The sequence below is a fragment of the Schistocerca serialis genome, chromosome 8 (genome assembly GCF_023864345.2).
Source record: "Schistocerca serialis cubense isolate TAMUIC-IGC-003099 chromosome 8, iqSchSeri2.2, whole genome shotgun sequence".
Taxonomy (NCBI): Eukaryota; Metazoa; Arthropoda; class Insecta; order Orthoptera; family Acrididae; genus Schistocerca; species Schistocerca serialis.
This window is the reverse complement of record NC_064645.1, coordinates 542,461,687-542,476,400: the sequence shown is the minus strand read 5'-3', so window position 1 is coordinate 542,476,400 and position 14,714 is coordinate 542,461,687.

The window sequence follows — 14,714 nt, the reverse complement described above, 5'->3', positions numbered from 1 at the left end:
CAATGCACCTGGCAGATCACTCACCTGCTGGTCCTCTGCTCCAGGTCTTTCGTCACGTAGTAAAGAACTGATTAACAAACAGGGACACCAGATATGTTGCAGACCAAAGAAAGTTAGTATAGTCTGGCAACGCATTTGTTCAGAAATGGAGACACAAATAGGAGGTACCTCTTCCACAAGTTTCTTAACGTATCACTCGCAATAAAGTAGCCGCTGCAGGACAAGTCAAGAGAACAAAAGTTCACATAAGAAATAATGTCTTCAGCATACAGTCCCTCGAGAGAGAGCAGAATGAATTAAGATGAATTTTTATAGCACGAGGAGCTGGAGCTGGCCACGTGTCAAGAGTGTGCTCACAGTAACAGGAATCGGATGATAGAGCTTACACCGCTACATGGTGATTTGAAGAGCCGTATCACATAGTGAGAACGTAACGACAACGCAGACGCAACCATCGCAGTTGTAGCGTGCTTGGCAGTTCTAAACTTCACGAAAAACCCGCGGATGGTCAACACAAACCTGCTCCCAAGGTAATGGAAGACAGCACTTGCCACAAAATGGCGGTAACTGCTGCACAATGAACATCGCGATGTCGACACTCTTACCAGCTGCCACGGAAAGGTAGGGGGGAGGGGGTACAGCTGCTCTCCAGACTATTTAAAGACTCTGTCGACAAACTACAGCGCATCTCAGTGATGTATGAAAAGTATACCAACCTATCAGCAGTTGGAGGTGTATCTGTTCCTGCTTGTCTGGTCGATTTGAGCACCTGAAGTTCTTGCCTTCAAGTTGGTTGGTCCGAATTGGCACGCGTTCCCAGAACGTGGGAGACTTTGTATATCTCCGCCAGAGCGAGACTTCAGCGACGATTCGAAATCAGGAAACCAAGCTAGATTTCGCCATTTTGAGCGTTTTGTGTATCAAATAAACGGGGAACGCCAAAATTATCCTTCTCCCACCAACCGCTGATCCTCTACGTTGACAATTACTCGGTAGTGTTTGCCGACTTTTAATATTTACGTAATTTAGTAGTATTAATTGAATCATTTAGATTGATGACTTGTTAATTAGTTAACCGACCGATCTGTGTTTAGTATCAATTTACCTGGAATTTTATTTCGAGTTAGAATCTGTGATCAGTATTAAAGGACTAATTTTACTATTCTCTATTCCTTCGAGGTGGGGATTGAGCTGGAGAGACGTGTGGTGTCGCCACGCGCGTTAAGTGCTTGAGAAAGTCATTCTGTTACAAAGTCAGTTGTAGACTCAAATGATTTGGGCACACGTTAACTGTAGAAACAACGAGGACGCCTCCAGTAAATCTGAAGGAAAACTCAATGGACCCGGAGGGTAGGAGAAACGAAACCACGCTTGAGGTGCAGGCTGTGTATCGCCGTACACTGGAACCGATAATCTCCGCTAGTCAACCTTCCATTCTTTTGTGAGCGACTAAAAGGGCTGCCGCACAAAAGTACTCCCATAGAAGCTGGCTCGCTTGGCTGAACACTGTGACAAAAATTTGTACAGTAATTAACTGACGGTGTTCGAGTGCACAACAGAGCGGGACAAGCAAAGCACTTCAGTGTTTAGTTTTATTGTGACGGGCTGTGGTTTATTTTCGTGAATACCTCTCACGGCCGGCCGGGGTGGCCGAGCGGTTCTAGGCTCTACAGTCTGGAACCGCGCGACCGCTACGGTCGCTGGTTCGAATCCTGCCTCGGCCATGGATGTGTGTGATGTCCTTAGGTTAGTTAGGCTTAAGTAGTTCTAAGTTCTAGGGGACTGATGACTTCAGAAGTTAAGTCCCATAGTGCTCAGAGCCATTTGAACCGTTTACCTCTCACGCCACATACCATGTGCGTCGAACTGTGAACTGAACCACAAAGATTAATGGTGAAAGTGTTGCGTTATGCGACGTAAGTTAATAGTGAATTTTATTGTGAAATACGAAGATGAACCGACAAGGTTACCGCACCTAATCATCATCGCTGATTCCGTCCAGATTGATGGCATGGCATGGCCAGAAATAAAAGCTATGGAAGTGGGAGTTCCAGACGGCCAAGCGTTTAGACAAAACTGGCACTTTTTTCGCGTATTGGGCGAGGCATGACACATTTACGTTAGCGTAACTTCCAGACAGCGGTTGGAGCCGCAGAAAGATCAATAAGGGTAATCCGAAAATCGTGGGGTCAACTCCGTTTGCGTGAAATTCATTTATTTTCAATTTTTCCTTCACTTACATGAACAACATTAATGAATCATGGATTAAATACTTAAAAAAGCTATACAAAAGTAAAAAGTCACCAGGAAAGGAAGAGATATCAAAAATCAGTATACAAGTCAATGACGGTGTAACTCTTTCACATGCAGATGTAGAACAGGCTGTGAGTCTGTGAGAAAATAGGAGGTCTCCAGGTATAATAGGATTCCCAATGAATTATTGAAGTACGTAGAGTATCCAGTAACTGAACAGCTAACCAAGTTAATTAACAATGCTATAACTGGTAATCAAATTCCGAACGAATGGGGAACTAGTATTACTTCATGCACAAAAAAAGGAGGTAAGAAAGACCCTCCCAGCAACAGAGGGATAAGTATACTTGGTTTCGTTTTTAAACGAATAAAAGAAATAGGAAATAAAATAAAAAAGCGTTGTAACCATTGAAAAGCAGCAGTATGGTTTTAGATTCGGTGTTTATTCTTACGCAAGTTGTCGAGAAGTCCGATGAATACAACAGACGACCTTATCTTTGTTTTATTAATCTACAGAAGGATTTCGATGGGATTCTGTTAATATACGTAGTAAACCTGCACTATTACTGCGGGATTCCTTCCAACTTAACGAAAACCATTGAACGTGTTTATTCGAACAACCACATCCAGAAGGAAATTTGTTCCGGGTAAGTAGCTGCATAGCAGTTAATAGCTGTAATAGGCAAGGTGACACTTTGAACTTGCTACTTTTTAATATATTCGTGAACGAGATGCTAAGGAGGCATAGGCAGGTAGTAGTTATAGAATGGTGTGTGAATAAATAAAAATCATTCGTTTTGCTGACAATGCAGTTCTATTGGCGAACAGTGAAGATAATCACCAGAAAACGTTTCATAAATTTAACGTGGCTGGCAAAACCTCAATATGGCCACGTCCTCTAAAAAAACCAAATGCATGACCACATGTGAAGAACCAGTAAGATGCAAACTGGAGGTGGATGGAGAAATTATTCAAAAAGTAATGAGTATCTTAGTATTTAACTGTCCAGTGGAAATTTCGAAAAGGCAGTTTGACAACAAGTAACAAAAGCAAATAAAGTGGTAGGGTGTTTAAATGATACTATTTGGAAAAATAAGTATACGTAGATGTAAAGAGAAGCATATAAGAAACAACAGTGAGACCAGTTAGGAACACACAGCTGGAACAAGACCGGAAACATAAAAAACAAAAGACCTTTACAAACCGCGGAAATGAAAATTCTGCGAAGGACTAAAGGATAGCAACTGTGAGATAGAGAGAGAAGTGAAAGCATCAGAAATAGATGTCTAGTAGACTACATTAATGAGTGGGCACATAAGGGAAAGTATTAACCAAACGAACACATAGAGAGGATGGATGAACGGAAGACTGTGAAAATCATGTGAAATGATCTACCGGTTGGTAAAAGACATGTAGGCTGACCAAGAAAAAGACGGAGCGACAACCTCAGGGCAGACTGAAGGGGTACACAAGCTTTGGGAGAAGAAGAAGAAAAAGAAGACGATTAAAATAAACAGAAATAATGCTCACTGTATTGTTTTTACAAAAGACATGCGAAGGATAGTCGCAAATAACTGTAAATAAATTTCCAAGAAAGAATCGCACCTTCAGCGTCCACGAGGTCTCTAAAATTAACTTTCTGAAAAGGGATTGTAATTAAAGTTCACAAGTCTTCTTATTCTGTTAGTTTCCTTTTGACCTTCGAGCATGTCTCGGCATCAGCAAGCGAACAGTAGATTTCCGATGCAGGTAAATTAGTTTCATCGAGAGAGAAAATGAAATTACATCTCGAAAGGATGACACCAAAATACATTCCACTGTACTTCGCCAGCTATCCTCGGCACTGTTTAGCGAAATTATGTGTTGCTTATTGTTTGCTGCAAATTTGCGAAGAGAGATAACATTTTGTGAATATAAACCAAGTTTATATGTATACAAAAACGTTATAACAACCGAGTAATTTTAAACATGGTGAGTTTATAGCGTGTTCTTACAATGAATAACACCCCAGAAAGCATAAATCATAAACCAAGTATCTAATTTTACATACAAAGTTCTCGTTTCCGCCTTAAATTTGCTTCCTAGTAATTAATTTGCAATACGAAATTTTTAAAGTAATAAATAAAATTTATAGAGTATTACTTCAGTAACGTTAAAATTTCACGCCCCTCGAATCACCGCTCTGTGTTCTTTCCGCTGCACCAACTGCTGCATGGAATGTATGCTAACAGAAGCCGCTCAGGTCTCCCGTGTAGCGCCAAAAAGTTATTTTTGCTAAAAGCTTGGTCATCCCTAGCTCCTACTTCTGTCACTTTCACTTCTGGCGGCGCCACGAATATATTATAAATTTGGACGGAATCGTGGCGAAGAGTGGGCGCGATCCCCTTGGGAGTGACAGGCTCTTGTCATACGAGTGACAGACAGGTAATAATTAGTATGTGATATCAGTAAGTGAACAGGGTTGCCAAGTGGAGAGACATCTCGGAACAGAAATCAGTATCTACCAAAACCGTTTTACTTTGAATAGCTCAGCACTTATACCCCTTCATATTGCACTGTTTCGTTAGACTCGTACATGAACATTACAGCGTTCAGGTAAGCCTGACATTGTCAGAGAGGAGGGGAGCGGTCTTAATGTTACTTATTGAGTATAGACGAGTAAAAAAAAATTTTCGTTACGTAATTAAAACACTATGACTTGTTTTGGTTACTCTCGACAATCATTCTCAGATCGCACCGTAAACAAGCTGCGAACAAGCATTCAAAAACATCGTCATTAGCTGTGCTCATACAATGTGTAAGTAGGCTTTTCGCGGATGAGGCTGTAGTATACAGAGAAGTTGCAGCATTAGGAAATTGCAGCGAAATGCAGCACGATCTGCAGCGGATAGGCACTTGGTGCAGGCAGTGGCAACTAACCCATAACATAGACAAATGTAATGTATTGCGAACACATAGAAAGAAGGATCCTTTATTGTATGATTATATGATAGCGGAACAAACACTGGTAGCAGTTACGTCTGTATAATATCTGGGAGTATGCGTATGGAACAATTTGAAGTGGAATGATCATTTGGTAAGGCGGGTGCCAGGTTGCGATTCATTGGGTGAGTCCTTAGAAAATGTAGTCCATCAATAAAGGAGGTGGCTTACAAAATACTCGTTCGACCTATACTTGAAGATTACTCATCAGTGTGGGATCCGTACCATATCGGGTTGACGGAGGAAATAGAGAAGATCCAAAGAAGCGCGGCGCGTTTCGTGACAGGGTTATTTGATAAGCGTGATAGCGTTACGGAGATGTTTAGCAAACTCAAGTGGCAGACTCTAAAAGAGAGGCGCTCTGCATCGCGATGTGGCTTGCTGTCCAGGTTTCGAGAGGGTGCGTTTCTGGATGAGGTTCGAATATATTGCTTCCCCCTACGTATACCTCCCGAGGAGATCACGAATGTAAAATTAGAGATAAGAGCGCGCACGGAGGCTATCTGGCAGTCGTTCTTCCCGTGAACCATACGCGACTGGAACAGGAAAGGGAGGTAAAGACAGTGACACGTAAAGTGCCCTCCGCCACACACCGTTGGGTGGCTTGCGGAGTACAAATGTAGATGTGGTCGGGCGTTATCCAGGAATAGTATCATTTCACCTTGTCTTGATGGTCGTTGTTCTTAGACTGAGTCTCAGATACGCCTCAGTTGTTCACAGTAACTATCAGCAATGATGGTTACTCCTCAGTGAAGGGGAGTACCCATACAGATGTTGAGTCTTTTCCATTCCATGCGAATGTCGGACGATACTGGAATGATCACAGTTCATCACATTGATAGTTTTCGAGTCTACTGGCGCGGATCGTCGTGGATTAACGCGTTTAAACGGTCTGCATCAAATCGCGGTGGTCTTCCTGAGAGTCACTAATGTCAAAAGTTGTTGAAATGGCTCTAAGCGCTATGGGACTTAACACCTGAGGTCATCAGTCCTCTACACTTAGAACTACTTAAACCTAACCAACCTAAGGACATCACACACATCCATGCCCGAGGCAGGATTGGAACCTGCGACCGCAGCAGCAGCGCGGTTCCGGACTGAAGCGCCCAGAACCGTGCGGCCACAGCAGCCGGCTCACTAATGTCAAAAAGATCCTCGTTAAAAAGAGAAAACCATTTTCGTACCATACTCTGCCGAAAAGCATTATCTCAATAAAGAGCGCTAATATTTCTGTCTATCTCTGCTGCTATCACCCCTCTATTCAGTTCAGACGGAAGCATATGTGGAAAATGTTCAGATTTCTCGAATTGGCACTCCATTTTCTAGAGCCCACGGCTCCACTCACGGCCTACAAATCACAAAATGACGATATGTAAAATCGAACAGCAACAGATAACTACCAATAAAAAATGACAATCGATGAATAAACCCGCAGCAACCGTAATACCAACATGTAAACAAAGTCGCTACGAACCTATTCGCCAAGGGAAGCTGTTAAATGAAGTTGATCAGACATAATGATTGCTTTAACTGTGCTGTTAGAGCGGAATCGCCCCCCCCCCCCCCCAACCCAACATATCTAAATTCCGAGTAAGGTTGAAACCGCGGACTTGAGATAAGTACGGTTGCAAATGACGTTGAGGGACTCGTCCCGCTACAGCGACCGCCACTTGTTACTGGCGCTGGGGAAAGCTGGCCGGGTCGGTGACGCACCTGGTCCGCCCCCGCTGACCCGGACGGAGCTGCCGCGGCCTGTTTGGGGTGCATACGTGATGAGTCGCGGGCCACAGGCTGTGTGTCCCGCGTCCCCGCAGCAATTTCGGCCGCCTGCTCTTTAAAAGCCCGGCCAATCTGGAAACGGCTCTCTCCAAAACCCGCCGCTCTGCGGCCTGCCCCATGGGGGAGAATTTAGCGTCCTGCCCTGGCCACCCACACACACACACATGCAGCGCGCAACAAGGGAACGGAACGCGAAAAAAGTCCGGCGGGGCCTGGTGACTTGCGGCTCAGAGCATGACACGTTCCCCTGCATGAACTAGTCAACTGAGAATTCTGAAAATGAGTTACGCTAATGTGTGAAAACGTATAAAAATCATTACACTTGTGATTTGTAGCGAATTTAATTGCTTGTGATTTTCTGCTGAATACTGATTAAATCGTGATTAAATTTCCTATGTTTCGTTTGATAAAAACTAAACTCCACCCGAACAGGCCCCGGAAGGCGCTACGGTACCGACCGACTGCGGTGTCATCCTCATTCGATGGGCTTACTGGATGCTGATTGGAGGAGCATGTGGTCAGAACACCACACGCTCGATCCGTGCAGTTGCACCTCAAATGGCCTCACAAGGGCCGAGTGCACGCCGCTTGTCACCAGCGCTCGGCAGACCGGATGGTCATCGACCCAAGTGCTAGCCCAGCCCGACAGCGCTTAACTTCGATGGTCTGATTTTCACCGGTGTAGCCACATCGGCATATCTCACATCATGTGCTCAAGAGTAAGACATACAAAGAAAGAAAGACAGAGCTTTTATGTTTGTGTGTGTGTGTGTGTGTGTGTGTGTGTGTGTGTGTGTGTGTGTGTGAGTGTGTGTATGTGTGTGTGTGAAAGAGAGAGAGAAAGAGCGAGAGAGAAAGAGAGAAAGGAAGATGTGTAGGTACTTGCCAATAAAGACAGTTCGACGTCTACAAAAAGCTAACACGTGAAACGTATTCGCAGTTGAAAATAAGGTCAACCATCAGCTGTATGACCAAAATTTGTACCAGACCGGAACTTGAACGCAGATTTCGCTCTTATTGCTAGCTGTCTCCTTATCATTAGGCTATCCGAGAACAATTCAAGGTTCGATCCAAATTTTCAAACGTCATCAACCAATTGTCTAAAACCTACATAGCCATCATTCCACTACACAGCTGATGGCTGTCCCTACTCGTAGTTGCTATTTCATAATAGCTGTAGTCGCCTCTGAATCTATTCTTTCGCATGTCTGAACTGAGACTGCATCGTATGTTTCAAGAACAAAGGTGCTGCAGCATCGCTAAAGGTAACACATTGATAAGTGTGTTTTCAATAAGTACACGTAATTGTTGAAGTATACACAACTCTGAAGTTGCTACTTCAGAAGTTTATAACACATGGATGCATATATGTTGAAAGGCTTTTAATTAATGTCGTAACAAAAGTTTTTATTTTTCGAAATTGATAAATGATGGCGGTGTATATTGCAAAATTCCAAATAGTTACAAAATTCGAGTATACAGTTTCCAAGAAGAAAATTTTGCAATGAAGGCTTTCAAAGATGCCCAAAGGGAATAAAGATTTGAGGAATTAGCGACTTTTGCGGTTACTCTCCTAATACTGACTCATTCCAATGCCGTTGTTAAGAGACTGTTAGCAGTACCAATACAATAAAAAAACACGCATAGGAATAGAATGAAGTTAAATGTTTAACTGCTATTCTAAGAATACGCTGAAGTTTGAGGTTGGAAGGAAAATGCTGCAACGAAAATGAAATTCGTATAAACGTTGTATAACAAATCAGGGCCAAAGAATCGTATCAGTCTGAAACCAACGATGATGACGCAGACAAAAATGATTCATCTGAAGAAGACGAATTCATATCAATAATTAGCTGTTGTTATAGAACTTTTTGCATGTTCCTGACCTTGACTTGCTGATTTATTTATTGTATGTTCATTTCATGATTGCGAATATTTCCTTACGGTACTTAATAATAAAGGAAACTAATTATTAATGTACTTATTGTTTTCTTTCATAACAATTAAAATATTGTTAGTGGAAATTTTAGTTATTATGAGAGTAGGGTCATTTTTATTAGTGGTTTCCTGGTGATTTATGCACTTGTAACTGGTGGGGAGCACACTTTAACTGTTGGCAACACTAATGGCAACCTCAGTGAAACCTGCGCCTGCCACCCGCGAACAAGTAATGGACTCCTGCAGTATTCCGTGTCAAACATTGACCAGAGGCTACCAGCAGATGGACCAGGGAGTTACTGTCCTGTGCGTAGGCTGCCGTTAAGACCACTGCACTATCCGCTGCGGTTGGAGTGATGTCGTGAGAAGGAAGCATGTACTGCAAATGAATTGCATGGCAATGTGTTCAGCAATGCATCGCGGTTCTGAACTATGAGGGATGACTATCGTCGGCGAGTACATCGTCGACCTAGAAAAGGCATTGTTCATCCAACGTTGTGTTGCTCCTGGCGTGATGGCGTGGGGAGCAATGAAGTATTTCAGTTTACAGGTCGTTGCGATTGAGGGAACTCTGACAACACAACGGTATGTCATGGATATCCTGCATTCTCATGTGTCCCTTCTCACGCGACATTATCGTGGAGTGTTTCTTTTTGCACGGGGTAATGCCTGCCGACTCATGGAACATTTGTCTAAGAATTGTCGGCGTATTGTTGAGGTCCTTCCACAGCCAGCAACATCCTTTGATCTGTATGCAACAGAACATGTCTGGCATCAATTCAGACATCAATTCCATCCCACACCCAGTGTGAAGATTATCAAGGAATAATTACAACCGTTATGGGCCAACTTGCCTCATGAGAAATCAGATGGGACGTGACTTCATAGTAGTAAGTGGGCTCACAATGTCAAGTTCTCTGTAACTCTGGCTCGATTTTATAATTACAGATGTAACATCGTGAGTACTCTCATTGAGTAAAGTTTCATTTCATTTCCTCCTCTCCTTCGGATGCTTTACTTTTTTTATCGTTCAGTCTTTATATTACTGGCCCCAGCAGACGCCTTTTCTTAAAATTTGTACAACTTTTGAAAATATCCTTTCTAAGGGCTCTATAGTCGAAGGAAAGCATAGTATCTTTTGAGCCAATGAATATAAATGGGGAAATGAAGGTTTCCTTTTTTCTTAGAGCAACAGGGGATATCCATCCCTGGGACAAATATTCCTTAAATCTACTTGTCAATTTCTGTGACACAGCTCCTTTAACCAAACCTTCTCACAAAAGGTAAAATTTATTGTTATCGAAAAATTTAATAATATCTGACGAGCTCGTGAAGGTACAGTTAGTAAACCAGATTTATTATTGTTTCGTTACGAAATACTTGCGCATCTTTATCCGCGATTTCTTCATATTTCTGTTCATATCAGGTGCTGTATGATTTGAAACCGTCTATTTTTAACCATGTATAAAGTAATATCACTTGGCCAAAAATATACGACATGTTAACAAGCTGCTCTTTGTCAACTTTCATCACTCCCTTTGACATTGCAACTACTAACATTGCTCCTTTTTCCAATTTTTAAACGTAGTAACGATATTTAGAAGTGACCGAGTTAAACTTCCGTTTTGGTCATTTACAAGGTTTGCCTAATACTCTGCTCTTTAGGTTATTTCATAAAATTTTTTAACTAATTTCGTCTAATATACAGTGAGTTCCCAGTCCTCTGGAGCCAATTTGCACCAAAAGTGGGAATTATGAGCATATTGTTCTTTAAAACACGGATTAGTGTGTCGATAACGCGTTCCAGTGAGTCGAGACTTCGTGTTTTAGTTTTAATATCGATATCTTCCTTTCGCCTTAGATGCTTCCGACTTATTTAGTGCAATTTTTTTTCTAAATTCTGAAAGAGTGATTTAAAATCTCGGCTACCCTGTATACTCACTCATACGTGACTTTCCCATTAAATTAATAGTTTGGGTGTCGTAGAGGATGTGAACGTATTTACAAGTTTTTGACCTTAGTAACAGTGTCACTACTACCACTATTTTGTTAAGTAGTGTTCAGGAAGAGGCCTCTTGTTTTGGAGTCAGCTATATTTTGGAATGAATTTTCATGGCGAAATTTCCAACCAGTCCCCATACATTCAAACGAAGCTTCGTGTCTAACTTACATTAAGACAGTGCGAAGTAATAGCGAGAAAATTTTGTTAATTTGAAGAAGTCCATCCATTAATCAAAGTGACTGCTGTAAAGCTCAGTTTCCCTTGCATTTATTTCCGTAGCTGATTGGACCTAACCGGTCTGAATTCGTTTTGCTATTGAAAGGTTGGTAACTGATGTAGAACAGGAAATCGAACATCATAACTTTCTTTTCTACCACAATGCTAAAGGGATGGTATTATTTATAATTCATTTTAAGTAAATGAAGTTGGGTTTATTTGCTGTTAGATACGGGAGATACTTAAAAACATTGACAAAAATTAAGGAGGATTTGCTTACTCATATTCAAGCCGGTCCAAAGGTGGCCGTTGCAGGCGTCCTACAGATTAGATTTCTCAATGGTAATGAATCATCGTCAGTGTCAGACTCATTCTTTCCACTTCCTGTAGGTGAAGTTAGAGAGTATCGCTGGGAAACTTGTTGAAGTTGTAGAATTTGTTCCCGCAAGTCTTGGCGTTCGAGACGGAAACCTAAACCGAGAGACCAATACTTCCAGGGACCCTGTGGAACATTTACTGATTAGATTCCTTGGTAGGTTACCCATGCAGCCTCCAGAAATGTTGATGATGGCATTGCAATACTGTATTCCATTTCACCTGCCTCATTTTACTGTAGTGATACCACAATGTACAGGTAGAAAACGAATATCGTGACATTTCTAATGATATTAAAATATTATCATTATATGACTGTCAGTGTGACATAGACTAGTTTTAAAAGGTTTTTAGATGTACTCTGTGTACTACTACAAATAACGCACACATACAGTTACAAAATTTGAAAATAGTAGTATATCGCATATTCGAGAACGGAGTTATCAGTTGAATGGTCAGGAGTATAACGCTTCATTTTTAGAAAAAAATGTGAAAAAATGGTTTAACTAAAATACTACAAATCCTTTCAAAACTCATGAAAAGTTAAAGTTAGCAGTTGAGCCAAACAGTTAAAATCTAAAGTGATCTTTGAACAGAAAGAGAAATAACATGACCGGTGGTAAGCAGCTGCTTCATACGTGAAAAAACCACGAAAAGAAAAGTAGATCCGTCTTTCCATTTCCTGAAAAACTATATATTACTTATAACTTAAGCGCAGTGTAAGAAACGAGCTGAAGAAGCGACGGTAAAACTGGAACGAGAAACGAGTGACCCGAAAAGGAACGAGAGTGGTCGACGCAAATGGCATCATTTTAGAACTTCAATAATTATTTCTTTACTTTTAGAAATATTAATGTTGGACTTCTTTTGGTTACATTAGTTTCTCAGTCGTTCAGAGACTTTTTTCCATTACATTTTATTTTGTTTTCATCTTCAGTCTAACATTCCTGGAATATGAAAAAACGTTTTTGTAAATACTTCCTGTCTTTATTTAACTACTTTATGCATACTCTGGACTGAATTACATGAGGATGTGATTTCAGATCGAAGAGTCAAACATGTGGCATATGTATCCGTAATAATATCATAAAAATATGTTTATAGAATAACGTCGTGTCTCTTTAAGCTGTTTCTTTTCCTGTTGCAATTTCGGAATTTGTGCCTTTTTCAGGCATAAGATGTGATGTTACGTTATGTCATATACATGGGTTAAAAGTAACGTTCTTTTAGGACTACGTTATTTTTTATCATAATGCAATAACAAACCGGCATTGTCAGTAATAACAATCAGTGACTACATTACCATCAAAAGTAACTCAGCGCTACAAGAACAACACTTCTAACTTATTTCTATGACATAACATAACACCTACTCTTATTCTTGACAATGGCAGAAATTCCAAAACCACAATAGAGAAGCGGAAACAGGTACAGATAAAATCGAACACCAAGTCATTAAAAAAATTATAGGGGCACATATTACAATAGACTAATTAAAACACATACTTTGCAGACGATATTTAAATATGCTTGCTGTAGGTAACAAGTCTATCGACCCCTAAAAAGCTAATGGCTAATCACACATCATTTGAAATACAAGATAAAACAATTACAGAAAATGAAGTCTTTTCGACCCAGGTTTCGGCCATTTCTGAGAGTGCCTTCATCAGAAATAAAACATTTAAATTGGCAAATCACGTATAAAATAAATATGAAGCGATAGCGCTTTAGTCTCAAAATATTAAAATAGAAAACAAAGAAGACAGGTCACTAAGGGTTGCACCATGTGTCGAGCTGCGGTAGCTGATGCTAAATTCCAAGCTTATACAGCTTCTTTTCCTACCAGAGCACCTTCTAACCATTCTCCTGCTTTTTTTAAATCTCTCCGTTTTCTGAATTCTGCTATTGCCATCTACCTATGTGCAGTTCAGAGTGTGCAAGGAGAGGATGCTGGTAGATGTCATTAATTCTTATCTTCTAATTCCTTCCAACGAGAGTGCAGGGTGATGATACCAGCATAATCATAGACAGTACGTTTGTTCATTCTTCATTGCTAGAGGGACATTATCTTATCATAAAGGTGAATGACCTTTCAAGTCCATGACGCACAGATTTTAACGTAAAAGGTTTTCAATTTAAAGGTAAATGTCATCATAAACTATTTAGAAATCTTATCCAGTTGCGACAGGGATCTTTTTAAAACTCACAGAGTAACAAGATTGGCAGAATTTTTACAGTACCGACAACCCAGACGATAAATATAGTCCTTTCGTCAACACATTTTTCAAGTTCTTTGAAAGTTGCTTCCCATCACAGCGTTCAAAACAGGCTACTTGCACAAACGGACAGCCTGGTTGGCTGACAAGGGAGATAAGAATATTATGTACACCAAAGTGGGAATTATATCAAAATGTTAGAAGAAGTCACAATTGAGTTGCAGCAGTCCATTACAGGCAGTACTGTAAGTTGCTTAAAGATGTTATTAGGAAGGCAAAAAGTATGAGGCACGCAAATAGAATAGCTAACTCCAGCATAAAATTAAAACCATTAGGTCAGTCCTGAAGGAAGCGTCTAGTCAGCAGCACCAGGTTGAGGACATAAAGTCAGTGCGCAGCACAAATGTTGCAGTTACCGCTGAGACAGTTATATGTACAGTTTTTAACAATCACTCCCTGAATATAGCAGGTGAGCTAAACAGAAGCTTAGTTCCAACAGGGGTCATATAACACTCTTAGAAAAAGCTTTCCGATATCGTTATTTTAAGTACTCCTGCGTGATACTGAAAAAGGGGACGTTGGGCCAATAACTAAATCACTAAAAACTCTCATGGATGTGATGGCTTTTCCAGCAGAATGCTAAAGTACTGTTCTTTTTATGTTAGCCCAGTACTTAGACAAATATGTACCTTTACCTTTCAGAATTATCAGTTTCATGTCCGATTAAAGTAGTGAAGTCACTTCATAAAAAAGTAGGAAGGTGACTATATAGACAATTTTAGATCAGTTTCTCTCCCAGTTTCTTTTCTCTAGCGATACTGAAAGGACTATAAGAACAGTATCTGACCTAAGTGATAGTTCAACACGAAAATTAGTCAACTTTTCTTATTTTCATCCGCTTATGACGTATGGTGCCATACTTTGGGCTAATTCTTCTGATTCAAAAGGGGTAT